The sequence below is a fragment of the Haliotis cracherodii genome, unplaced genomic scaffold (assembly GCF_022045235.1).
Source record: "Haliotis cracherodii isolate W230 unplaced genomic scaffold, xgHalCrac1.p SCAF_13, whole genome shotgun sequence".
NCBI classification, from domain to species: Eukaryota; Metazoa; Mollusca; class Gastropoda; order Lepetellida; family Haliotidae; genus Haliotis; species Haliotis cracherodii.
In genome coordinates, this window is record NW_027266268.1 from 7,690,954 (window position 1) to 7,716,472 (window position 25,519).

At 41.4% G+C, this 25,519-nt stretch overlaps 1 protein-coding gene across 1 annotated transcript in view; it reads left to right on the plus strand.

Moving 5' to 3' along the window:
* LOC139459565 (uncharacterized protein DDB_G0284459-like) overlaps nt 1-25,519 on the plus strand; it is a 68,114-nt gene that overhangs the window by 34,254 nt on the left and 8,341 nt on the right. The gene's annotated exons all lie outside the window — the stretch shown is intronic.

Consider the following 25,519-nt stretch of genomic DNA (forward strand, 5'->3'; position numbering starts at 1 on the left):
TTTTTTCCCAATTTGCCTTTCAAGGTTACTTAGTTTAAGATCAAAGATAGATTTGATCTGTTGATCTTCTTGGAGCTTGTCCCTGGTCAGTGTTCAGAGCCAGGTTTGTTGGTGTTTGGTCAGCCTTGATACACTACAGCATTCTACACAACTGCATTTCCAGCTGTTGTTGTATTGGCTAAACCATTAATCTCTTAACTCGGCTCAATACTCATGCCCTGGCCATTGAAGTTTAAACGGAATTGATTTTATGTGACTTCTGTTGAGCAAGAAAATTGGTTTTTATGGAAAATCTAAGTTTGGATATATTAAAGCTTTGAGAAAACTTCAAAGAGAATTTTTTTTATGTGACAAATCTTTTAACTCGCAAATTTTCAGACGAACTCAACAGCAATTTGTATTTTAATCAATAAAGTTGATTTGTAGATTGTGTCATTAACGCTAGATTAAGCAAGGTCGCTGAACAACTTCGAAGGAGTTTGAAATTTGACAAATTTGTTTCCTTATATGGACTCATATGCGTTTTCTAAGTCTTACAGTACGACCCGTGAAGATCCAGGGTAGACTAGATCTTCAGCAATCCATGCTTGCCATAAAAGGCAACTACCCTTGTCGTAAGAGGTGACTAACAGGATCTGCGTATCCCAATTGCATGGATCGATGCTCATGATGTCAATCACTGGATTGTCTGGTCCAGACTCAAGTATTTACAGACAGCCAACATATTGCTGTAGTATGGCTGAGTGCAACATTAAACAACAAACAAACAAAATCTTAGCATTGCAAACACTGGAATGAAGACCTTCTCTGGAGCCTTCCTGGTGTCACTGACTCTTAACTATGAAGGGGGCATGGGTAGCCCAGTCATCTAAGGCACCGCCATTCGCTGTGCAGAGTTGCATCCCTTGGGCAAGCAGGAAACCTATGATTGTTGGTTCGAATCCCGGTTCGCCCCGATTATGTTTTTAGGTTTGTCAGCACCATACCCGTGCCCGTGGGTTTCACCGAAGTGGTAAACGTCTGAGACCTGCATCACTTCGGGCTTTCCTCCCAAATTAAGCTGACACGCCGCGATATATCTGGAATACTTTTTAAAGCAGCGTTAAACCCAACTCACTCACTCATCTATGGAAGGCTGATCATTGGCAACTGGTAGCCGTCCTTTGGCTAGAAGTAGAAGGCGATGATGTTGTAGCCTGGTGATTATAGCATTCGCTCACCACACGGAAGACTCGGGTTCGATTCCCCTCAACCATCCCCTGCCGTGATATTACTTGTATATTGCTAGAAGCAGCATAAAACCAACTCACTCACTCCCTTCTTGTGTATAAACTGCCTGGGACATGGTTATAAGGGCCTGTCTTTGGGGTACATTTGACCTGTCCTGGGGTATAAGGGACCTGTCCCCGGGGTGTTAGGTGTTTGTGACAGAGTCCAGGTAGACCACATGGGTTTCAAACAAGAGAACATCATTCTCGGGCGAGATGGGCAGGAATTAAGTTGTCAATGGGACGATGGACACTAGTAAATTACGACTGGTAGATCTGAGTGGGCTGTGATCACCCTAGGGGCATGGGTCAGGGAGTGGCTTTATGATTGAGTTGTAGGACTAGATGTGTGAACAGTGCTGGGCTGTGTTGTACACTGCTGGAGTGCACCTGGACTGGTGATCTCTCAGTGGGGTCAGCATGGCAATGGGATGGGGCTGATACTGGCTGGATTGGTTAGAAAGATCCCAGAGGCCAGACTTTGTCATACAGACCCAGAAACAAATATATCCAATATATTCCATGCAAGTCTATAATGTATGGCAAGTCTGCAGTATCAGGAATGAAGAAAGTCTCTGGGCTCCTTTTCATTATATTTTATAACTATAATTTAACAATTGTTTTTCCTGTAAAATGTGTTCATTTCAGAGACTAAAGTACTCACAAAAATGGAAAAAAGAACCTGTTTTTTCGATCACAGATTTTAAATAAATGCCGTTAGTATACAAAATATATAAATATTCAAACAACTCAATTAGTTCTAATAGGGCCTTGGCACAAATACAGCGTGTCAAAGGTTTTTATGTCTTTTTACACATAAAAGTGTGTAAAAATATGAACAAAACAGACTATTGGGAAACTGAGCATAACCAGGTGTTAGTACATCAAGGTGAATGTCCATGACCTATGACACCTTGACAGGTGAAAACAAGTGCTTGAAACACATGTGCATGTGATTTGTCAGTGGTTAGTGATTTGTGAGTGGCATTGTGGGATGGTGAATCATCGTCAAAATATCAGAACATAAAAGTAACATTCCCTTCTCAAACAACAACTTACATGTCATTATTATTATGTACATAAACATAGCTGTTATTTTTATTGTTGTTTTGATAACTTTTTTTCCAAGGCTAATTTGCATAATGCCTATAGCCTGTTTCTGCCATGTCAATTTGGACTTAGTTTTATTTTTGAATGTTGAAAGTGCCTACAAATTACCTCTTGTAAAGTACATTTTGTATTGAGCACTGAGATAAAACTAGCAAATCCAGACCAATACTTTTCTAGTTGTTTTGTTATTTCGTATTTACATCTACATAATGCTTTGTGTCGATTATTAAATCCAGCAAAACAGGTTTTTTTTCATTTCCATGAGTACTTTAGATGTTAGTCTAGCCAGAGGTGTACAATGCCGAGAACCCAGTTAGACTAGGGATTTACCTAGGATTCTAAACTAAGTGCCCCTGACATGCACATTGTGTGTGTGTGTGTGTGTTGGGGGACGGGGGGGAATTATTTTGTTCAAAGTTTTTATTTCTTAAATTCAGAGGTATTTTAAACTTGTATTTTGAGACTGCAGTCAGTGAAACCGTTTAAAATTAACCATTTAAACCTCTTCCTAGTTATTTGTCCTGTTATCACTGAAATACAGATTCTCGAAACTGAAGCCATAAAACTAGTTATTAGTTATGTTTATCATAAACCTGTATAGGGAAATAATTAATTCCTATTTGGGAATTTTTAATGACATTTGCTGCAGACTAAGGTCTGAATATCAGCCTCTTAGCAGGTCCACATTTGAGCAGATACCAGTACCTGGATAAGTATGGTGTATAATAATCATCATCATCATCATCATCATCATCATCATCTAGATAAATCCCTGTAGACCCATAGGCCTTCAGTAATCTATTGTTTAAGTGGTGACTAAATTGGACCATTGGTCAGGCTCGGTGACCTGGCTGGCTGGTTGACTGTCATCGCTGTATTCCAACGGCATGGGATGTTGTTTGTAATATCAACAACTTGTCCACTGATATTGCTGATTGAGGGATAAAACCACAAAGTATCTTGCAGAAAGCTAATTTTCATTCACCTGTTGAACATCTGAACTGACTTTCTTCAGTTATCCACGATGGTTTGTTTTTAGACTTGCTGTAATGCACCATTCTATGAATTTATTTAGTTCTAACACACCCCAAAACACAAACCTTTCATTGCCCGCTTCCACAAAATGAAAAAAGCCCTACAAGTTTTAGAATATGTTCATCAAGCCAAGTAAACATGTTTTGCATCTAGACTGTTAGTAAATAAATCTGAAACTTTCTGAACTTCCAATTTTTTATATATTTTTTACATTTTTTTTTAAAAAAAAGGTTATCAAAACATGTAAGTGGTAGTAAAATCACTGAATGGGTGGTGTATTTCTTGTGTTATTGGCTGCTTGTCCAAGATAGCGGGGTTTGATAGGCAGCATTAGAACTTGGCACTAGTCCTGTAGCCCTTGCCAACTGCCCAATAGTTACGGTATCATAAGGACGTGTAGAAATTTACCATTTTTAAGGGTTTTGCTATATGTTATCATAAGGACTAGTGGACAAAAACTGTTAGTTTCTAATGCTGAAAGGTGCCCTGTGTGAGGTGAAAGTGATATTCACCATAGCTGGTGTAGGATAAAGACCACACTATACTCTCACTGACATGTTTAGGAAAACTTATCAGCTCCGTGTAAACATTCAAACAAACAGACACAGTTTCACTTTCAGGCTATTCTTGACTGGATGTGAATAAATTGCAATCTCATTATTTGTATACATTGTGAGATGGAGGTTTGTTGAGAGAGAGTTGCCTGTGAACTGTTGTGAGGGGCAGAATTTCAGAAGGAAGCTGGTGAAGGTGCAGCTTGCTGTGGTGGGCATGTCCAATGTCATGTCGGGAGAATCTGTTTCAGGATCTTGGTGTCCTATTCTCTTTTTCTGAAATCTATGCATCATCTTCCTGGTGTGTATGTTGGTTGGTTGGTTGGTTTGTTGTTTAAAGCCCCACTCAGCAATATTCCAGCTATATGACAGCGGTCTGTAAATAATCGAGTCTGGACCAGACAATCCAGTGATTAATATCATGAGCATTGATCCACGCAATTGGGATCGATGACATGCATCAACCAAGTCAGTGAGTCTGACCACCTGATCCCGTTAGTCACCTCTTACGACAAGCATGGTTGCCTTTTACGGCAAGCATGGGTTGCTGAAGACCTGTTCTACCCCGGATCTTCACGGGGCTGGTGTGTATGTATATGCTGATTGATAGAAATTAGGGATACCATACCCACAGTTAGGCTGGTGATGATATGCCATACCCACAGTCAGGCTGGTGATATACCATACCCACAGTCAGGCTGGTGATATACCATACCCACAGTCAGGCTGGTGATGATACACCATACCCACAGTCAGGCTGGTGATATACCATACCCACAGTCAGGCTGGTGATGATACACCATACCCACAGTCAGGCTGGTGATATACCATACCCACAGTCAGGCTGGTGATAGACCATACCCACAGTCAGGCTGGTGATGATATACCATACCCACAGTCAGGCTGGTGATAGACCATACCCACAGTCAGGCTGGTGATATACCATACCCACAGTCAGGCTGGTGATGATACACCATACCCACAGTCAGGCTGGTGATGATACACCATACCCACAGTCAGGCTGGTGATGATATACCATACCCACAGTCAGGCTGGTGATAGACCATACCCACAGTCAGGCTGGTGATGATATACCATACCCACAGTCAGGCTGGTGATGATATACCATACCCACAGTCAGGCTGGTGATATACCATACCCACAGTCAGGCTGGTGATGATATACCATACCCACAGTCAGGCTGGTGATGATATACCATACCCACAGTCAGGCTGGTGATATACCATACCCACAGTCAGGCTGGTGATAGACCATACCCACAGTCAGGCTGGTGATATACCATACCCACAGTCAGGCTGGTGATATACCATACCCACAGTCAGGCTGGTGATAGACCATACCCACAGTCAGGCTGGTGATGATATACCAAACCCACAGTCAGGCTAGTGATATACCATACCCACAGTCAGGCTGGTGATATACCATACCCACAGTCAGGCTGGTGATGATATACCATACCCACTGTTAGGCTGGTGATGATACACCATACCCACAGTCAGGCTGGTGATAGACCATACCCACAGTCAGGCTGGTGATAGACCATACCCACAGTCAGGCTGGTGATGATACACCATACCCACAGTCAGGCTGGTGATAGACCATACCCACAGTCAGGCTGGTGATATACCATACCCACAGTCAGGCTGGTGATAGACCATACCCACAGTCAGGCTGGTGATGATATACCAAACCCACAGTCAGGCTAGTGATATACCATACCCACAGTCAGGCTGGTGATATACCATACCCACAGTCAGGCTGGTGATGATATACCATACCCACTGTTAGGCTGGTGATGATACACCATACCCACTGTTAGGCTGGTGATACACCATACCCACAGTCAGGCTGGTGATGATATACCATACCCACTGTTAGGCTGGTGATGATACACCATACCCACTGTTAGGCTGGTGATGATACACCATACCCACAGTCAGGCTGGTGATAGACCATACCCACAGTCAGGCTGGTGATAGACCATACCCACAGTTAGGCTGGTGATGATACACCATACCCACAGTCAGGCTGGTGATAGACCATACCCACAGTCAGGCTGGTGATATACCATACCCACAGTCAGGCTGGTGATATACCATACCCACAGTCAGGCGGTGATGATATACCAAACACACAGTCAGGCTGGTGATGATAGACCATACCCACTGTTAGGCTGGTGATGATACACCATACCCACAGTCAGGCTGGTGATATACCATACCCACAGTCAGGCTAGTCATGATATACTGGTGATAGACTGTAGCTACAGTGTGACCATTGGTTGCCTAGAGCAGGTCTCAAGGATATACATGTGTTATTCAATGACTATTCACTCTCATAACAGGAAGATATATATCTGTAACACATGCCTGAGGTGTATGTGATTGTAGTGTAGATTAGATAACATTGTCATGACGGTGTTGGGCTTCCAGTGTTTGAGATAAGAAGCAGCTTCAGTTAAATGTTATGTAAGGGAAAGGTGGGTGCTTTTATCTATCAGATGTCTTTCTTGATAGAAGTAGCTAAGGGGGTGAAACCTGGAGCCATGGTGCTGGTCATCATTCTGTTTTTCTCCCTCCTCCCATCCTTAGTCATAGTGTTGTTTTTATCCCACAGTCAGGATATATCAGAAACAGGATATAGAAACGGGCTCCGTCAGTCGGTCCCTCCGTCCGTCACGTTTCGTTTCCAGAGCATATCTCAGAAATCGTTCTATTTTTTCATCAAACTTTGCAGGTCTGTCAGGTACATGCTGAACTGGTGCCTTTTGCTATTTAGAAATTTTAGAAATTTTTATTTTTTACATTTCCATGGCAGCAAGATGGACTTAGGTTCCAAATTCTTCTTTTTTTCACAATTTCCATGACAAGTTCCACCCTCGGTTAAAATAGGTTAGGGTTTGTTTAGATTTAATTATGTCATAAATTCTGCAATAGGGGCAAAGTTCCACCCTCGGTTAAAATAGGTCAGGGTTTGTTTAGATTTAATTATGTCATAAATTCTGCAATAGGGGCAGGGGATATAGCCATGTTAGTGGCAAACTCTTGTTTTTAATTCTTTTACCATTTTTTGATAGAATTGAATCAGATCTAAATTATAGAAAGGTCAGACGTAAAATCAGGTCAGTGTTGATTGTCGGTCAGATTAGTCAATGCCAAGTGGATAAAGGTTATGTAATGTTGCCAGCAACACTTGTCTGTTCTCATGATAATGAAAATGACAGAACCTAACCATAATCATAAAAAATCTCTGCCAAAGTGCTGTCCACTGCACGATTCCAAGTATACCACAAGAATTTGCCTATGAATCCCCATTAAAAAGTGATGACACCAGGTGCTTGTGAAATCATGTGCACTTCCCACACTACTGGCACCCAGCACAAATACATGCAGAGGCAAGTCAACCATCCACCATGACAAACACAGAAACACGAAAGGACTTGATTTCTGTTTCAGATAAAAAGAATGCTTCATGTAGTGACTTATAACAGTTCTTCTTCCTTCAATAAACATACCAGTCAGGAATACTACTTCTAATGTAGTTTAAATATGCCTGATCTAATCCTTTGCCGATGCGACGTTAAATTTTAACTCACTCACTCATCCTTTTCATGTATGAGAAAATTAAATATTTGAAATATGTAATTGAAATATTAAGTTTTCTGAGTGAGAATATACTCCTCCCACCAGCATGTGTACCCTGGCCTTGGTTTCTGACAGTTTGTAGCCGTCCGTTCCTACCATTATTATGTATCATTCAGAAATACAATCGAAGTTCAGTCTGCCCACAGTTCTACACTCCTAGTTTTGTTTTCAACAAGGAAGTAGGGGCCTGGACAGGAGCAACTCAAGTGTGTGTGTGTGGGGGGGTGGGGAGGAGTAATATTCTGTAGGATATATCAACATTCCCTGCAATGTATATGGAAGGCAGGGTCTGTTGTATATATTACATCATGTGTCTCATGTCTGTACAGAGGATAGTGTGACATCACATAGCTCAGTCAGAAGTATTTGGAATGGGACACAGCATTTTCTAATAGTTTTTAAAAGTTTTGAAAATTTCTGCTTTTCAATTTATTTCAAAATTCACACAACCAATTCTTCACACAGCTGCTTTTGTAATTAATTTCAAACATTTCATCAGTGATAGAAACTAATAGTTTCAGCCCACTAGTCCTTTCAATGATAACAAATAGCAAAACCCTTAAAAAGCACAAATTTCTACTTGTCCTTGTGATACCTTAACTAATGGGCAATTTCTAACGCTGTTTCATACATATTTATTTATTTACATTATTTTCAAATCTGTGAATGTGACAGGTGAAGGGATTCCTGGCAGGATACCGTTTCTCAGGTGGTAACAAACTGTCCGCAGCCTGATTTTCTCTTGAAAATCTATGGAATCAAGGCATTATTTCAGGGCAAACACTAAATTCCCCCAAATGACATTATTTGAAATATGGCTATGAAAAGTGACTAATTTGGGTGGGTATGGCCCTTGTCATCAACCATTACTCATAGCAGGAAGACATGTTTCAAAGGAATTTAGTTCTAATCAATGAACAGATGTGTGTAGAATTCTATAGGTAATATATATTGATTATGATTTGTAATATGGAGAGAGGTAAATGCTTGCTCTGTCCTCGCCAAATGGCTGACAGGTATCAATATTGCTGATGGAAAATGTGTTGTTCAGTGTGTGTGTCATGAGGGCGGGGCAATGAGAGGGCAGTCAGCTGTATATGTGTGTTGAAGCACCAGATGCTAGGTAGTCCTAGAGCATGGGACTGTTGAGTTGAAAGTCAACTGTATTTGTGTGTTGAAGCACCAGATGCTCGGTATTCTTATGGGAGTGGGACTGTTGAGATGAAAGCTGTTGCCAGTGCATGCTTGCAGTGGTTGTGTGGATGAGACGGCAAGCTGATGTCATGTCAGACCATGTCAAGGGTGGGGGGAAGGGGGAAGGGTGTGTGTGTACTAGGCAGGGACAGGTAACTTTGGTACCCGGATCAGGTGGGTACTGAGTAGAACCCGGGTACCCACAGGACTACCTGGACCCATGGTTAGTCACGTGATATGTTGTTTAATGACAAAAATTGTCTAACACTCTATGGTAACAATGGGGCAGTCGGGTAGCCTAGTGGTTAAAGCGTTCGCTCGTCACGCCGAAGACCCGGTTCGAATCCCGACATGGGTACAATGTGTGAAGCCCTTTTCTGGTGTTCCCCGCCCTGATATTGCTGGAATATTGCTAAAAGTGGCGTAAAACCTCACTCACTCACTCACTCACTCACTCACTCACTCACTCACTCACTATGGTAACAATAAAAGTCACTAATGTTCGCATTTCTTTCTGACTATGCACCTATTCCTTTTGACTTTTTACATGGTTGATAAAAATATAACCTAACTTCAGTGTATGCATGGCCAGATTATTTAATACATGTATCTAAATACATTTTGCAAGTGCTGTGGTAAAAAGAATTCTAATCGGACATTTTGTATCTCTTGAGACCTACAGTGGGTACCTGGGTAGGGTGGGTAATAGGGGGGTGGGTAAATTTGGACTCGTCCCAGGCCTAGGGTGTACTGCCTGTGACAGATGAACAATGTGTGCTGTGGTCAGTCAGGGGGAGCTGAGAAGATGTTAAGTTTTGTTTGTTTATTATTCATGGCTGCACTCATCAATATTCCAACTAAATGACGGCACTCTGTAAATAAATAAATAATCTGGACCAGACAATCCAGTGATTGACATCATGAGCATCGATCCACGCAACTGAGATATCCTGGCATGCATCAACCAAGTCAGCAAGCCTGATCACCCGATCCTGTTGTCATATTATAATTAAAATTCATATGATAATTAACAGTCATATGATAATTAAAGGCAATATTGTAAGTCATACCACATGTTAGTGCAAGACAGTCAGTTGATGGGAAGCAGTTTCCTAGACTCCCCACCATTTGTACCTGAGCTGTGAAGGTACTGACTGTTTGTCATTACTTGTAGGTTAACTGCTTTGCTGACAATGAACTCAGGGCTGAGTAAAATAATGTCAACATTGGTTGTGCTTCCAACATGCCATGAGAAAATTGGGATCCAGTTTGGCAATGTGACACTAGCTTGCTTTATTTGAAATCAGAGGCGTGACTTTTGAGCACTTTGTGTATATCTGATAATGGAACCCTTCCTGGGGAGTAATAGAGCTGATTGGTGGCCCCGAGTTCCCCTGTCACTTGCCCTCGTCCTGATACATGCTTGATTTATTTCCCTTTATCGGCAGAAACAGACATGTCGCTGTGGACTAGGTTGACACAGCACAACGGCTGCCTCAGTGTTGTTCACAGAGTTTGTTTAATTTACTGCATCAGACCGTTTAAGCCAGGATGATAAGGGATTTGTGGTTATCAAGGGAGATAACCCTTACACTCGCATCGACTTAACAGTTTAGATACGTTTTGGAGTAATTTTTAAGGCTAATTTTGTTTCTTGATGTGTGGATATTTCTGGCCAAAAGAAATGTTGACATGGTTGAGTTGAGGTTTAATTCTAACACAAATATCAAGTGTAAACAGATGCTGTTCTATTTTACACAGTCAGAAAAAAGTCAAGCTATATCATGGCAGCCTGTAATTAATCAAATCTGTGCCAGTTAAATAAGCAGTTGATAGCATAAATAACAATCAGTGCCAAAATTGCAGCCTCTCATTGTGCCCCTACAAGCAGTGAATGGGTACCCGGTAGGAAGAGGTGGTAATGTGACTGCCAAACGTTGTGACCGCTCAACCCCCTTTAGTCAGGTCTTATAACAAGCAGTGAATGGGTACCCGGTAGGAAGAGATGGTAATGTGACTGCCACATGTGGTGACCGCTCAACCCCCTTTAGTCAGGTCTTATAACAAGCAGTGAATGGGTACCCGGTAGGAAGAGATGGTAATGTGACTGCCACATGTGGTGACCGCTCAACCCCCTTTAGTCAGGTCTTATGACATGCAGTGAATGGGTACCCGGTAGGAAGAGATGGTAATGTGACTACCACATGTTGTGACCGCTCAACCCCCTTTAGTCAGGTCTTATAACAAGCAGTGAATGGGTACCCGGTAGGAAGAGATGGTAATGTGACTGCCACATGTGGTGACCGCTCAACCCCCTTTAGTCAGGTCTTATAACAAGCATTGAATGGGTACCCGGTAGGAAGAGATGGTAATGTGACTACCACATGTTGTGACCGCTCAACCCCCTTTAGTCAGGTCTTATGACAAGCAGTGAATGGGTACCCGGTAGGAAGAGATGGTAATGTGACTACCACATGTGGTGACCGCTCAACCCCCTGTAGTCAGGTCTTATAACAAGCAGTGAATGGGTACCCGGTAGGAAGAGATTGTAATGTGACTACCACATGTGGTGACCGCTCAACCCCCTGTAGTCAGGTCTTATAACAAGCAGTGAATGGGTATCCGGTAGTGACAACCCATTCTCTTTGATCAAGTCATATAACAAGCATTGAGGACCAATTCTGATCCCAAAACATAAGGTGTAAGAGGTTTAGGCTTATAATTTGTGGAAACTCCAGTTAAGCCCTGTATGCCTTATCATTTCTTGGATCATTGGATTCCATGCTAGTTACCAATGCTGGTCATTAAAGGTGACCAAATGGATCAGGTGGTCAGTCTTGGTTACTTGATTTTTGCGTGCTCACAATATCAGTCCCTGGTTTGGCTGGACTCGACTCGATTGTTTACTTGCCACTGTCATCAGCTGGAATATTGCTGAGTAGGCGTTAAACAACAAACAAGCAATGCAACTGGTAGTTCAAGCATGAACAGTTTGTCAAATTTGATAAATATGATGGTGGGTTTGTTTTGAGATAAATATTAGGCAGTTATGATGTATACTATGCTCCTTCACTTGACCTGTATTCTCCGACCTGAATTACATACTGTAAATTTCAACGTACTATGTCTGTGACAAAACTGAAGTCTTTGTCTATTTTAATGTATAGACTGTTATTAGCTGAGACTAATGTCACAGATTGGCCCATGTAGCAGATTGGTACTACATGTATTAAAACAGGAACATTTATGCTGATGTTTATGCATTAAAGTCTGGCAGGAAAGAAAGTTAGGTTCTCCGTGAGTGACAGTTGCATGACGCATGATTGCGTACCACGTGACTCCCTAAACCTGGCAGGTCATGCAGATCCTAACAAAGAGCTGCAGATGATGGTAATGTGCGGATGTTATTAAAGCAGTGCAATCAGGTCACAATGTATTTATGTGGGTGCTGGGTAGGGTTGGGGCGTAGTGTCACTGGTTCCCTTCTTCCTTCCTGTACAGCACTTCGACAAAGTGTTATGTCTAGACTTTGTTATGTATAGCATTGATGAAGATGGACGACATGGTGGGAAGTGCATGATCATGAAGAGGCATTGTCTGTAATAAAAATAGACAAGGAAATTACGGTATTCGTGATACGCCTAAATAAAAGGTCATAAGTTTGTAGGTTGCTGGGGCGGTCGGGTAGCTTAGTGGTTGAAGTGTTTGCTCGTCACGCCAAAGACCCAGGTTCGATTCCCGACATGGGTACAATGTGTGAAGCCCATTTCTGGTGTCCCCCGTCGTGATATTGCTGGAATATTGCTAAAAGTGACATAAAACCATACTCACTCAATTGTAGGTTGCTAGGACTGCTGATTGACTTAAGTGTGTCCCCCTTAAGCTGTGCAAGGGTTCAAATTTACTGATTTTATTTCCTTGACACATGTAAACTGAAGTTGTAAATACATGTTTTGTATATAGACTATATGTAAATGTGCCCATGTAAAATGGCTTCCTTTTGTCAACTTGTCATTCAGAGTTGACATGTTTCTATTACCGTGTCTGTATGTTGTATTGCAAGTGGCAGCATCAGTCAGAGTTTCATTACTACCAGGTGAATGACAATTTGAACTTTCTACATCTACGAAACAATCTCAGTGCGTTGACCTCTCAAAAAATAAATCTAGGAACCCTGTTTCTGATTATGTCCCAGGGCCCCGTTCCAAAATGAGATCTTAGCGCTAAGATGATCTTAACTCCCATACTTTAACATAGGCTTACGGTGGTCTGACCCTAAGATCGCTTTGTGGAACGGGGCCCAGGTTTACTACACTGTAACAAGGACAGCCGTTTCTTTAGGGAAAGGGCCACTTGACCCAACATATTCAGTGGAAGACAATCCGTCCCCACAAACAGACCAGCCTCCACCACAAGAGCACAAGCATCGTTTTTTATAACAAATCAAACATGACAACAGTTTGTCTAAGTTATCATTTACAGTTTGACCTGAAACAATGCCTGTGCTTGATTCGCGTTTTATATCCTTGATCTGCAGGAGATAAATCCTGTTATACCACTCTCTTTTTATCCTTCACCATTCCAGTGGAGATAGGCATTTAACAGTAAATTTCGATGCATCTAATGTAGATTGGCTTGATTTTATCAGGGCTGTCTTACACGGGACACAGTTACTCTAGTTTTTAGTTCAATGAGGAGAGGTTTGACACGCTAGGAGTTATGATCTCCAAGTGGTGTCAATCTTAGCCGTGTGGTCGCCATAGTGGAAGATGAACGGCAGACATAAGGTGGATAACACAAGTGACAATAAAGGAAAAAAGCGGCAGAAGGTAAATTTTGAATTGTCCTAATGAGTGATGGCTTTTCTTGTCTCAAAGTTTGCTTGGAGATTTTTGTTGTAATGGTTGTCGTGAACATGTTGGATGATGTCACCTTGACCTCTGTACTTCAAACAATGTTCGGAACAGTCGGTTACATCCTTGCTGGATATGTAACAGTGAGCTGAGATTTCATGACTGTTGTCCAAATGTTGGCTGTTATGTCTCCAGGTACACGTCATGACAATTCATGAGTCTGTTGAAGGATGAAGATACGATTTACGGAGTGTGTGTATGTCTGTGCTCTGTGTACTGCGGGGCAAGATGCAAGAAGGGGCACACACAGTCAGGTCCTGCTACCTGTGGGCAGGATATGTGGCCCTCTAGTCTGTAGTCTGTAGTCTGTATAGTTCTAGGAGCAGTAGGGTAAGTGGTTTATTGAACAGATGCTACTGATGGGCAAGATAGGTTGCCTATTCCCCCTTTTATCTTTACCCTGTTGTCTGTATTGTCCTAGGAGCAGTAGGGCTGGTGGTTTATTGAACAGGTGCTACCGATGGGCAAGATAGGTTGCCTATTCCCCCTTTTATCTTTACCCTGTTGTCTGTATTGTCCTAGGAGCAGTAGGGCTGGTGGTTTATTGAACAGGTGCTACTGATGGGCAAGATAGGTTGCCTATTCCCCCTTTCATCTTTACCCTGTTGTCTGTATTGTCCTAGGAGCAGTAGGGTTAGTGGTTTATTGAACAGATGCTACTGATGGGCAAGATAGGTTGCCTATTCCCCCTTTCATCTTTACTCTGTGACCCGTGAAGATCCGGGGTAGAATAGGTCTTCAGTTAACCCATGCTTGCCGTAAAAGGCGACTGCTTGTCATAAGAGGCGACTAACGGGATCGGGTGGTCAGGCTCGCTGACTTGGTTGATGGATGTCATCGATTCCAATTGCAAGGGTTTATGTACTTTGAGTGGTTACGCGTTTAACCGTAGTGGTTTACAGGTGCTACCGTTGGGGAAGATAGATCTATTCCGCCTCTCATCTGTATTGTAATAGAAGTTGTTGTGGTTGTGGTTTATTAGAACCAATCACATGAACCAATCAGATCTCATCATTCTGACATGGAGGTATGATAAAGAGCATTCCACAATAGCATTCTTAGCGCTACGAACAACATAAGTATAATGTTATATGGGTATCAGAGTAAACAGTTATAGCTAAGATTGTATTGTGGAATGGACTGTTGAGCTCTAGTAGTAGGGATTTGTAAATAATGGTATGAATGACTTCAATATCCAAATCTCTGCCAGCTTTGAAAGTGAATGGCTGTCCGAGAATTAATGTTACATGACGCTTTAATTAATTCTCACAGTATTATCACAGTGTGCAACTAGTCCAAAGCCTGAATCTAGTCATTATTTGTTTAGTCTAGTACACTCAGCTAATATACTTTAAAACTAAAACCCCCCGTGGTGATTCTGGTTTACAATCAGTCCCCAGCAACCTGTGCTGGTCGTAAGAGGCGACCGACTGGTTGAGGTGGTCAGACGCGGTGGCATGGCTGATATTGTGACCTTGTACCCTGACAGTGTGGATCGTTGCTCACAATATCAATCACTCAATTATTTACAGGCCACTGTCATATAGCTGGAATATTGCCGAGTGTGGCGTCAAACAAAAAGCCAATGGAAAATACTGAAAATGATGTCAAGAGCCAATTTCGGCGAGTAGACTCTGAAATTGTTGGCAGGACTCTTATTTCTTTATCTGGCTTCAAAACAAGGTATCACGATATGGCTGAAATATTGCCGATGTGACTTAAAGCATATACTCACTCAAAACAAGGTCTGTGTACACTGTTGTTGGTGAGACCCAATGTGCCCACCTTCAGGGGGATGTATTTAGCGAAGGTAGGAGGAACTCAGGCTCTTTGCAGGTTGTACATACACCTGGACAAGACAATCAACAGGTCTCATTGTCCAATAAGAGTCCAACACTCGTGTCAGATCAGCAAACAATCAACACTTGTTTCTGTGGCCCATTCTGCTGGTGGTCTTAAGGCATGGATATATTACTTATCAAGCAGCTGTACTTCTTAGATGCCTGGATCATCATGGCGTGCTGCCAAAGCCGATTTTGTTATAAAGATTACAAAAGCTGAAAACATTGAATGTTTGAGATAGTTCTTCTTACCGCTATTCTGATTTACAACCACATCAGCTTAAAACAACACTGACCTGTTTGTCATAACAGTACCAACCGCCTCTATGGTCTAGTGGTAGAGCATCCGCCTGGAGAGCGGAAGGTCCGGTGTTCGATCCCCGGCCGCGTCATACCAAAAAACGTTAAAAAATGGTACTTGTTGTTACCCTGTCTGGTGCTCGGCATTAAGGGGCTAAAACAAGGACTGGTCGGCTCGGAGTCAGTATACTATGTCTGAGTGGGGTATTCATGTTTAACTGCGGCATGGTATCTCAATGGGCTGGCACTATAAATCGGCATCAGTCTGGACTAGTTCAAGCAGCCACACAAACACACACACGTACATGCACGTCGCTATATAAGTGCAATAATCTTGGACGCAACGTTAAACCAATTTCACCTCACCTCATAACAGTACCTGCATATATTTTTTTAATTGTTTTTCACATTTTCCAAAACAAGTTTGGATGTAAAATCAGCCAATTCCAATAACACAGCTGTTGCTCAGGACTGACTACACATATTTTTTTCTTTTTCATTTTAAGGTATATATGTTATTAAAGAGAAAATTTGCATTGGCAGCAATATATTGTGGAATATATGAAATATATGCCTCTGTAGAAGAATATATTGCACATGAAAAACTGTGCCAATTCCCATCTCATCAATTGTTGTCTCAATACTAATTGCATTTTGACCATTGTGGGATACTACTTATTGACAATATTGGCTAAGTCTGGTAAAAATGCCAGATTATTTGTAACATTGCACGAGGAGTGTTCACTCTTCCTGGGAGGATTGTTGTGAATGGCTACAAAATTGCTGATGCGGCATTATTCACTGAGTTGTCCCGAGGGCATCCTGGTCGTCATTCTTTCAGCTGATGTTTTGTTTGATCAACACAAATAATCTCGACTAATAAATGAAAAATAACCAACGCAAAACATCTGGCATTTCACATGTTTGTGAAATTAGGTATATTTGTTATTAATTTATCAGCAGCAACTTGATCAAAGGTGTCATGAAATGGATACCTACCATTTTGTCTCTAATTGATGTTAAAAGGTATATACTGAGCTGAAAAAGTTTTGGATCATGAATATTTTTAGGGATATTTTTATAAAATTGTGTACTCAGTCTTCACTACAAAAAAAAAAATTCTCAAAATTTTCATGATCCCTAAACTTATATATATATATATATATATATATATATTCAGATCAATTCATAGTCATATATTTTTAACAGACCTTGATCTAAAATACGAGGAAGGGTAAATTAGCAAACCATTTTCCTGCCATTTCAAACTTGATGTTCACAGTGTTGTTGAAGTTTGTTGGTAAAAGACAGGTTATAAATATGCCAGGTTAAACAGACTGACCTGAAGAAATAGATTGCTCAGGGAGGTCACCCTGACCTCAGGAACTCCAGCTGCAAATAAATCGTCAGCTCATATGTTATAGGTCATATCGCTCTGGTGTGCTGGATCTAAAACTGATGGTTGTTAAATAGTTTTATTGCCTCCTTGTGATGATCTCTTGAACACAGCTTGGAACTCGGGTGATGGTGTTTGCAGTGTTGATTCATTTGGAGCTATCACAAACTGTCACTGTGGACTATTGTCTTATGTTTTGGACATTGGAGCGGCCTAGTGGGTAAAATACAGGCCCGGGTTTGTTTCCCCACATGGGTGCAGGGCAAGAAGTCCATGTCTTTTACATCCATGTGATTGTTGGAATATTGCTAAAAGTGGCTCAAAACACTCACTTATACCCTATACTCACACATCAACCCAAATATCTCTCTCTCTCTCTCTCTCTCTCTCCATCTCTCTCTCCTTCTCTCCCTCTCTCTCTCTCCCTCCCTCTCTCTCTCTCTCTCTCTCTCTCTCTCTCTCTCTCTCTCTCTCTCTCTCTCTCTCTCTCAGTGATCTAGTGGTTCCATTCCCGGCCTGATCATACCAAATGACATTAAAAAATTGTATTTGTCGTTTGTACTTTTTACCCTGTCTGGCACTTGAAATTAAGGCCACAAAATAAAGGCTGGTCAGTTCAGAGTCAGCATAAGTTTACTAGGTATGCTGTGTCTGAGTGGGGTATCCAGCATGAAATATCAGTGGGTAGGCACTATAAAACCGATGTAAGTCCCGACTAGTACAAGCAGCCCCACACGCACACGTGCATTCACATCGCTATGAGTGAAATAATATTGACCACAAAGTTAAAACCCATTTTGCCTCACCTCACCCTACTCACTCAACATTATTGGCCAATCAGCTGATAAGGGACATAATAAGTGTCAAGTTACCACTACTTTACAACAATACAGATTGATGTAGCTATAAAAATCCTGTTTATTAGATGTCTTTATGACATTAAGAGGTTGACTGAACTAAATCCCTCCAATAGGAACTTGTCACGTTGATGGAATAATGCTGATTGGGTCATAGGACAAACATTCACTGTATCACGCAGCGTTTGCATAATGTAAAACATCAAATCACTTCTCTGGGATATTGTTTAAAAAGAAAAATACTCTATTAAAGGAATAGCATACTCTTTAATCAATTTGCTTGGTTGGTCACTTCGCTTGATCTATGGCCCATTCATGTATTGTTATGTATAGTGACATGGTTACATGCAAGTTTAAAATATATATCTGTGATAGTCTTGTTAATTTCCAGTTGACAGGTTTTGTTAATCTTAATGTATATATTATTAATATACAACTTGTTACAGTCACGATAGGGCTGAAATACTGTCAATGGAATTTTAAATTTTAACTCACTCACTGAATCACTTTGCGTGTGATCACTACACATCCATATTTCCTCCATTAGAGTCACAGAAACCTTTTTGATTGCATGTTTACACTAAAATCACACATACTGCTCAAAGGAAGTTTAGAATATACTACTCAAAAGCAGTTAAGACCACCCAATTCCTTCATATTACTATTGCCATGACAGATTAGCTATATTGGCATTAAAGATTTGGGTTGTCCTTAACTTCGTTTCAGTAGTATGCGTTCTATCCCTTCGTCTAGTGGGGTGTAGGCTAGTGGTTAAAGCGTTCGCTTGTCACGCCGAAGACCTGGGTTCGATTCCCGACATGGGTACAATGTGTGAAGCCCATTTCTGGTGTCCCCCGTCATGATTTTGCTTGAATATTGCTAAAAGTGGCGTAAAACCACACTCACTAACTCATCTAGTGGATAGAGCATATGCCGGGAGAGTGAATAATTGGTGGTTCGATCCCCAGCTGTATTTCACTGAAATCTGACCTGCTAGCTCATTACGTATTGAGTAATGGTAGCAGACAAGTAAGGCGAGATGCATTTATTTAAAAACTTTATTTGTATTGGTGCAACTAAGTAAAATGTGCACTCCCAGTGCATGGAGAACACTTCCGTCATGGCAGAGGTATGTGCGGGGCTTGTTCAGTTTTAACTAGTACTCGTAGGCGGCGACCAACTTCCTCAACTTTCCACTGACGATGAAACAACAATTTACAACATTGTGGACCGACCTAGAAGGAACTCTCACTTGTTCGTAACATTCCAGCATCTGGAACAAACATAATGTCTGATAGTCCAGCACATGTAAAATGTAGGAAGGACTAGTGGCATTCGTGTGAACACCCACCTTTACCATTGCAGCTCAGAACAGTTTTGAAAATAAAAACTAGTGCTATCCATGCTTACATGTATTGTGTTGCTGAATAGCTGCAGGAATTGCTGATGCTGTATCAGAGCGGGCCTGGACTTCTGTCTGTTACCCTGGGTACTGTTGTACAAAGGGATCTTAGCACTAAGGTGATCGTGCCTCCCATACCTTAACATAGACTTACGACAGTCGTAGCGCTAAGGTCGTTTTGTACATTGGCGCCCAGTTCAAGTGTTGGTGAAAACATAATTGTCTCTGTGTCATTTGGGTAATAGTAACAGTTTGATTAATATACATCCTAAATTTGGACAACAAATCAGTGGTTATAAATGACTTGAATCACACTTGATAGAAGTGCCAGTTTTCCAGATTATATGGGGGCATGGATGCCCTGATTGTCTAAGGCACTACAATTACCTGTGCAGAGTTACATCCCTTGGGCACAGCAGTAACTTGAAGTTGTGGGTTTGAATCTCGATCGGCCTTGATTATGTTTAAAGGTTTGTCAGGACCATTCCCCTGCTTAAGGGTTTCACCAAAGTGTGAACATCTGAGATCTGCATCTTTTCAGGCGTTCCAACATTAAACTGATGTGACTGGAATAATGTTCAAAGTGGTGTTAAACCCAACTCACTCACTCACTCACGATTATGTTCTCTCACTCCCACTTGTTGTTCAAAGTGGTGTTAAACCCAACTCACTCACTCACTCCAGATTATGTTCTCTCACTCCCAGTTGTTGTGGCCATTCAAGAGCAGAGGTACGGACAGTAAGAACAATGGGGGATTCTCCCAGCAAGGTGGAAATTACAAACCTGTTCCAAAGTTTCTCACTATTTGCAACACAAACACTGCCTACTACACATTCGGCAACATCGCCGACGATGACGATCCTGTCTAATTACAGCTTTCTGATGAACCTGAGGGGACCTGTTTACCTGTTGGCTGTTGAGAACAAGGTGTTTGTTTTGTCTGTTGTCTATTGGAATGTGTTCACACATTCAGGTAATCCTCAGCAGGTTCGAACAACACCTGTTTGTTTGTGGGATTGAATCGTGGAATTTATCATAGAACACTTAGAAAGAGGTTAAGTTCAGTGTCCATGAGTTAATTAGACCCATTGGTTGTGATTCCAGGATTGTTTGTCAAAGTGGCGACTAAATGGATCTGCTGCTCAGATTTGGTAACTTGGATGATGTGAAATTTTTCCCAATTGCATGGACCGATGCTTGTCATGTCAATCACTGGATTGTCTTGTCCAAATGACTGCCTCAGTGGTCTAGTGGTAGAGCGTCCGCCCGGTGAGCGGAAGGTCCGGGGTTCGATCCCTGGCCGCATCATACCATAAGACGTTAAAAGATGGTACTTGTTGTTACCCTGTCTGGCGCTCGGCATTAAGGGGCTAAAAACAAGGACTGGTCGGCTCGGAGTCAGTATACTGTGTCTGAGTGGGGTATTCATGTTACACTGCGGCATGGTACCCAAGTGGGCTAGCACTATAAATCGGCATCAGTCCGGACTAGTACAAGCAGCCACACACACACGTGCATGCACGTCTCTATATAATAATAATCTTGGACACGACGTTAAACCCAATTTCATCTCAACTCACCTCACCTCTTGTCCAAATTTGTTATTTACAGATCACTGTTACATAGCTGGAACATTGCTGAGAAAGAGGCGTTAAACAACAAACAAATCAAACTACAAATACAACAACTTTTGTCACAGAATTTTCACTGTTCTTGTCGGGTATCAGTGTCTAAATGTACATCATCGCGGGATTGGGTGGTCACTTATATTGATGCTCATGATGTGAATCACTGGATTGTCGGGTCCAGACTTGATTGTTTACAGACCGCCGTCATATAGCTAGAATATTGCTTAGTGCGTCATTAAGCAACAAACAAACAAACATCATTTACAACTCAAAATCAGACCTCGTGAATATGCGGAAAGTAAAATATTCGAGTTCCTTAAAATGTGGGTGCTGTAGAAAGAACATGACCATTGAAATGGCTTCATCTTTTGTATGTGTACTTGATATAGTATAATTGGTTGGTTGGTTTGTTGTTTAACGACGCACTCAGCAATATTACAGCTAGATGACGGCAATTTGTAAATAATCGAGTCTGGACCAGACAATCCAGTGATTCACATCATGAGCATCGATCCACGCAATTGGGATCAATGACATGTATCAACCAAGTCAGCGAGCCTGACCACCCGATCCCGTTAGTCGCCTTTTACGACAAGCATAGTCGCCTTTTACGGCAAGCATGGGTTGCTGAAGACCTATTCTACCCCGGAATCTTCACAAAAATCCAAACATCTAATATGCAGCACTGCTGAATGGTTCTTAATGCAACTGCCATTGACTTCAAACAAATTGTTTGCGATAAAGTCCCTCCTTGCCCAACAACACAGGAATGCTTCCAGGTCCACTGATAGTCTGCCAGACTGGAGATGTAGGTCCCTGGAGAACTTGGCTGTCATTCCTTCAGGCAAATATTGTTGCTAGCAGGGCTTAGTAGGAGTCAGTTGATCAAGATTAGTCCAATACCCACCGCGTCTTTGTTAGCTGAGGAGTTGAAACGTTTATACTAATACTTGTCGTATCTTTGTGAAAATGGTTGACAAAAGACAAAGATGATTAAGATTAAGTGGTTGTTTGGAATTACCTTATATTGTTTTGATTAATTACTAGTTGGATCCAATGCCAGTATGTTTTAAGGGGATTGAAACACTTAAACAAATGGTGTTGGCGTTCGCAATGATCGTCATACATGTTTGTGCACCTGGTTTGAGCAGGTTTATTTGTTGAACAGGGGTTGGTTTTGCGATTATCTACCTGTTGGGATTAGGATTTGTTTGTTGTTAGGCTGCACTCAGCAATATTCAAGTTTTTTGCAGAGGTCTGTAAATAATCGAGTCTGGACCAGATAATCCGTTGATTGGCATCCCAGGCATCGATCTACGCTTGTCGTAAGAGGCGACTAATGGGAATGGGTGGTCAGGCTCGCTGATTTTGTTGATGCATGTCATTGTATCCCAATTGCGTAGATCGATGCTCATGATGTCAATCAGTGATCCTTTAGGACTCTTCATCTTCATCAAGCTGCGGGCCGGTGGGGTAGCCTTGTTGCTAAATCGTCCGCTTATCACGCTAAAAGCCCTGGTTCCATGGGTACACTGGGACAAGATGTGAAGCCCTCCTGCTGTGATATTGTTGGAATATAAACAAATATTCAGACCAATTTTTAATGCCACAATCACCAAACTACAATCATTCCTTCAGATTTGTTCAGAATGTAGAGGGCAAATAACTATGGGCCAGAGGCCAGGTGACCCTGTGACGGCCTCCTGAATGTTGAACTCTGTTTTTGTTTTCTTAACGAATACATAAGCACTCTTGCCTGTTGGCCATTGCTAAATCCACAAGGTCCTGTTGGGCTAAGTAGAACTGTCTATGTTTTGTGACCAAACTTGACACAAATTTGCTACCTCCCGACTTGGATGCCGATCATTCGCATCGAACATAGAAGCCTTTAAGTGCCTTTTGACCCCGCAAGGAACGGACGCCCTCTATTGCAAACACAGGCTTACTTTGGTACCCTACAACTGTATGGAAGTGAAATAATTTGCAGATGAAAAATGGGAAATATCAATGGAGTATCGGAGGAATGTTCATCTGTTTTCATCTTCAATAAACATTGCTGTCTTTTTGTAGTGATTGTCTGCCTGCTTTATGACAAGGAGGACAAGGGGGAAGTTGTGAGGACCGTTGTTTTTGTATTGATAGTGAGGCGGTGTCTAAGTTAATACAGTTACAATGAGTTTAGTGTCAACACGAAGAATGTTTTATCTTCCTTTCCATAATCTTCTATAGATGTTAATATTAAGTTTTCCGTTTTTCGCAAAATATGGTTCATTAGATTAATGACTTTGAAGTGTCATTTATTAAAATTTATAAAATTCCTGTTTGTTTTTTAGAATTGTCTAAAAAAGTTTGTTGAGGTATTTCTCTTAAAATCCAAAATGATCACTCAGGATAGAATGTAAGCCTAATATAGAAATCACAATTTCATATTAATGTCGCATTACCTTCTGTGCCTTCACAGAGTTCACAAACAAACATTAAAACCTGCAACTTGTGCACTGGTCTTGCTTCTCTTAATCATTAGAAGAGGGATTCAAAAAGTCACTTTGTCAATTTTGTACAAAGAATATGTTCGTGACATTTGCTTGTCTGAAATGATTTGATATTTTTTTCTGTGTTTACGAAGTTGTCCATTAACTATTTCCTTGAAAAAATTCTACAATATCGTAAAGTTATTGCTGTGAACATTTGAATCCCATAAACTGATATATATCCATCTGACCCATTTAGAGAGGTTTCTACCTCGCAGCAACAGGAGTGAATGACTCATAGCCATAAAACAGAACCTATTCCGTCACAAAGGCCATCTGGAACACAGAGCTTCATACTCAGATTAAATATTCATCTGTGTTTTGACTGGCACTATCAGTGTGGTTGAATGGTATTTATTCATGGGCCCCCTGAGATGTTAGGAATTGTGAGATTTGGTGAAAATCATCGAGAGTTAGATGTTGAGTTACAATCTGTATTTCAGAGACTGGGATTAATGTGATTGTGTTAGTGAATATGTGTGTATGTAGATATTAAGAATGTGCATGATTACTTTTTATATCTAATTGTATTTTAATATTTGTAATATCTTAAGGTGTCATTTCGGCCCTCTGAGGCCTGGTGCTTGTATTTTAAGTACCGTATGTGCTAAATGTTGTATTACTTTGTAACACATGACACTGTAATAAACTATATTATTATTATATATTATTAATACAGGTACATTGTAGTTACAGAACTTAGTCATCTCAACCATACACATTCCTTTTTCATCATTAAGTCATTTTGATCTCAAAACTTGAAAAAACCTAACTACAGTCTGTGCCAAACAATTTTGAGTCTATTACCCAAACTTGTCTCTTCACATCATTTTCAGTACAGCATAGTGTGGACTGTTATTAGTTGAGCCAACTATCAAGCAGAGTACCGAACAGAATTTTACCAGACTTGGTTTCGGACTGTAACTATATATTTGGGTCCTGTACCCGAGATTGTCATGATGTAACTCTTGATAACTAGTGTCATTGGGGCTGTTGGCTAAGCCGGTAGTTTCAGTGCTCTTCGATGTGAGGGGGCGGTCGGGTAGCCTTGTGGTTAAAGCGTTCGCTTGTCATGCCGAAGACCCGGGTTCGATTCCCGACATGGGTACAATGTGTGAAGGCCATTTCTGGTGTCCCCCGCCGTGATATTGCTGGAATATTGCTAAAAGCGGCGTAAAACCATACTCACTCACTCACTCACTCACTCACTCACTCACTCACTCACTCACTCACTCACTCACTCACTCACTCTTCGATGTGAGGTGCAGACTGTAAGGCCTCACTGGTTTCTCTGTGTCTGATATTGCTGGGTTATTGCTCAAAGCAGTGTGAAAACTCGAGCATAGAAGAGTCAAGGTAGTGGTTGATAACATGAACAACTCCCATTCAATCATCCAGGTCGAACATTATTTAATACTATTGGTGTAACGATACATAAATACTGTATTGTATCCCCATACCAGCCCACGATACAATACTTGGAATTACAACCCCTGTATCATGATGCATAATACTGGGTTTGATTTCCCTTTGATATATGAGAAGCCCATTCTTGATGTCCCAATGGAAGAAATGTTGGGGTCCCTTGATTAAACTACTTTACCAGCAGACCTCAAGGATCCCAGGAACCCCTAATTTCAAACATTGAGTGGGGTACGTAGAACTAGTTTACCAGCAGACCTCAAGGATCCCAGGAACCCCTAATTTCAAACATTGAGTGGGATACGTAGAACTACTTTACCAGCAGACCTCAAGGATCCCAGGAACACCTAATTTCAAACATTGAGTGGGATACGTAGAAATCCCTTATGTTGCCACATAAGA